Below are 4,229 nucleotides of genomic sequence, written 5' to 3'. Positions count from 1 at the left end.
GTTTGATTGATAGATATTTCTTAATAAGAATCATTTCTGGTTTTGGGAAGTACTCATCCTGTATAAGACTAGCAATAGTGTCTAGTTTCAAGAAAGATACATCCTATATAAGACATATGATCATTGGCTAATTGATAGGTTGATAAAAAGATATGAATTTTCACAAATTGATGGATTGATTGATGTAATTGATAGAAGAAATATTAATGAGAATCATGAATTAAATAAAAGAATGAAGAAGGAGATATGACTTAGAAGAATTTATCTTGTGTTATCAAGTAAGATGATGTATTGAGTCGTTGCTAGATATTTTTCAAAGGTTATTATCATTGTGCTTTATTGAAAAGAAAGAGATATAAGTGCACCCATATTTTGACCATCTAGATACTACTACTATCTCTGATTAACAAGCAGAAATAAAAAATAAGGAATGTTTCAATATTATTATTTGTCTCAAATCATGGGTGTGTGAGGCTGCCAAATGCATACAAACTCTTATTACATTCATCCTACATCGTCCTTGCCCTAAAATTTTATTAAAACACTCCACAAATAGAAAATAAAGAAAATAAGAGGATGAGCCATCATAGCCTCTTTCACCACTCAATGGTATCCTTGAGGAGCCTAGGAACATAATCATGAAAGATACATCAATAATGGACTGACATAAAGACTTTGTCAACAACCTTGCTAATCATTAATTAGATTGATTTGATGTTGATTGATTGATGTATCTTATGACTCCATTATTGATTTGTGAAGTTTGATCATCACATTTTTTTGCTTGTTGTGATGCAAAGATATTTTTTTGCAATTTTATTTAAATGTATTTTGATTTTTTTGGATATTTTTCAAGATCCTCTATGATGTTTTTGATGAATTTTTTTAGGACAATTTTTTTAATGGTTTTTTGAAGAATTTTTTGAGGATATTTGTTAATGTTTTTAAAGATTTTTTGGGACATTTTTCCAATATTCTTGAAGATTTTTCCAAGATATTTTCAAAAAAAATTTCCAAGATATTTTTGAAGACTTTTTCAGGACATTTTTTGAATGTTTTTGAATTTGTTAAGGTCTTTAAGACTACCCCCAATGTTTAGCAAGGCAAGGGATTGATGGACAAACTAGTAGATGGATGAAGGCAAAAGGTTCCTTCGTATGCCTTGTAGATGTTTGGATGTTAAGGACTATCCATTAGAATGATAACATATTTTTGACAAGCTTAGGGATTAGACATGACAAGATGGGGTTATGATATGGTGCATTAATTGGCATGAAATGTAGGAATGGACATGTCAAGAGGATGTTAAAAAAGAAAATTCATTTATCATGTCCTTTTATTTTTCTATCAATATCAAGAGAGGGATTTAGATAGGATAACTATAGGGGAAGAAAGATCAAGAATGAACATGATAAGCGATATGCACGGAAGGTCATGATAAGGTAAGCAATATGGACCAAAGGGATAATGAATATGGACCAAAGGGATGTGGATAGGATAATGGATATGGACCAAAATGACGTGGAAAACATGAAGCATATAGGACATGTGATATTTCTAGTGATAGTCAAAACTTGTCAAGATCAAAGTTGGAAACCAAATGGGATATTAATGTAAATAAGATAAGGGATATGAGGTATATAGGACAATGGAGGAAATGAAAGTGATACGATATGATAGGAAAGCATGGATTAAATTTTTCCCACAATTATGGAATGCAAGAAGTTCATAAGTTATGCATGATGCCTATTTGTTAGCTTTTCATCATGGTACTTATCCAAAGTGCCTGTTTGCTAGGTTTTCACTATTGGACGAAAAGTTTTCTCTTGATTTTTTCCCCCTTTTTAAAGTATATTTTGACTTTTTTTGAAAGATAATGGATACATGATAGGTCATAGAGGAAGAAATCAACAATAATTTTCCTTGGATAGCGATCTTCAAAGGTATGAAATAATAGACCATATCTTTTTATGGCATGCTCAAATATGTTGGTAGGGTAATGATGAATAGAAATGAAATGGATGATTGGATGAAGTGGGAGAGGGGTTTATGCAAAGGATTGGATAGGATGGATGGAAGTATAAAAAATAGGAGTTGGATAATAGATGGGGCATTGGCAAGCTTGTGTAGGATTAGATGAAAAGGGTGACAAGGTCAACATTGACACACATCTTGAAGGGTGATGGAAAAATGAAGGAAACTAAGATTTTGGATTTGATGGAGGAATAACCATGAATTTTGGATTTAATGGCAAAATGAATATGGATTTTTATTTTGGGAGATAAGGACCCAAAATATATTTCAAAGTGGATGGAAATTATTTGGATGGTTGATTTGAGGAAGCCTTAGGAAGCTTGAATGCCAATTTTGATTTTTCTGTAGTATGCAAGTCTTTTATGAGAGACATGGGGATCCACATAGTTCCTGAATTTTCTTTACTTTGTAATCTTTTAGAATGTATTTCTTCAAAAAGGGATTTAAGAATCCAAATTATCTTTGATATTTCTTTTTGTTCAATGTGTCATTTTGACATTTTTGATTCTTGTTTCTTTTGATAAACATGTCAATTAGATTGGACATGTTGATTATTTGATTGGTATAGGTTTTTAGGCTTTTGATTTTTATGTTTGGCACTCAATTTGCTTCCCAATATATTGGGATTTATGGATGGATAAGAATGACATGGAGAGTTTTTAGATGGGTGAAAGATTCTCCAAGATGTATGCCTTTACTGACTTTGATTTAAGAAGGATAAGTGGATTGTGAACTAGTGAATGGAGGAATATATGGACCTAATATGGATGAAAGGGATTAAGGGGGAGGTATAAATTTGGATTTGGAATGGAAGCCAACCCCTTTAGAATGAAATTCATAGCTAATGGAATGACCATGATAATTTGATTTTTCTTTGATATGGAATGGTTTTGATAAACTTTTTCCATAGAGGTTGAACTATTTGACTTCACAACACTTTTGACCAGTAGGATACTTGCTACAAGATGCAAGTACCTTTTGATGTGGATATTATATGGAAGAAACAATAAGATCATGAAGTTTACTAGACTTGATGGAAGTAGATGAACCTATTCTACACGTATGAGGTTCATAAATAACTTGCATAAATTTTCTTGGACCATGAGGGGGTTTAGGAGGACTAATGGGATCATGTGATGGAATAAGAGTAATTACAAGATTCTTTAGGAGGAAAAGATCTTGTAAAGGGTATGGAGGCTTAGGACATGGAGTTGAAGAAATGATAGGCTTGTGAGGAGGATTTGGAGAGATGATGGGATCTTGTGGTGGACATGAAAGTGAAAAGATAATTTGATCTTGACTTGGAAGGTGATCATTCGACTCCATTTTAAAGGCGATTTTCACTTGACTATGAATAGAATCATTTGGAAGAATGGATAGGATCTCGTGATCTTGCTTAGGAATAGGAAGTGAAAGGTCCATAACATTTGGAATGACACTTTTTTCTTGAGGTGGAATAGGATAATCTTGGATAGGATGGAAATAGATAGTATAATCTTCATGGGACTCCAAAAAGATGGGTTCTTGGTCAAAATTTGGATAGTTTTGGTGATTATTGGGATCTTGATCTTGATTTGTTTCAAGAATTGTATCTTTATTCTTTACATTATCTTCTTTACATGGGGTACAAATTGGAACAAGAGAGGTGGAATCTTAAAAGGGTTCGATGTGTTTACATGAGGGATGTAGACTTTGAATGGGACTCTTTGAGATGGTTTTGTCTGGTAATGGAGCATATGGTGGCATTGGATCTAGGAAAGTTGAGTTGTAGAAGGGAATTACATTATGAAAGGGTTTAACATTGAAATCCATTATGCATAGCCCTTGGTAAGTCTCATTACCTAATATGTCATTTTCTAGAAATGGAATAGATTCATGTTGTGAAATTTTAGGAGATGGGGGAAAGGTGGGAATTATGGAGGCTTCTTGAAGGACAATTTCATCATGGGAGGTATATGTGCCATTACTAGACATGGGTAGATGATTCTAGTTATCTTGAACAATAATTAGATGATTATCAATCAATTTATTTCACAAATGATTGAAAGGACTAGATTGGATTTTTTGTTGGTTGGGAAATATTGTTGATGATTCCACATTAATATATGCATTTTGTAAAAATTTTGATGCTTTAACATGTGTGCAAAAAGTTTATTCTTGACCATGATTGATTGGTGTCTAAAGGATGACATATT

This window comes from Cupressus sempervirens, chromosome 3, assembly GCF_028749045.1.
Source record: "Cupressus sempervirens isolate cs-2001-9-10 chromosome 3, ASM2874904v1, whole genome shotgun sequence".
NCBI classification, from domain to species: domain Eukaryota; kingdom Viridiplantae; phylum Streptophyta; class Pinopsida; order Cupressales; family Cupressaceae; genus Cupressus; species Cupressus sempervirens.
The sequence above is the reverse complement of the archived record's forward strand: the minus strand, read 5'-3'. Positions refer to the sequence as shown.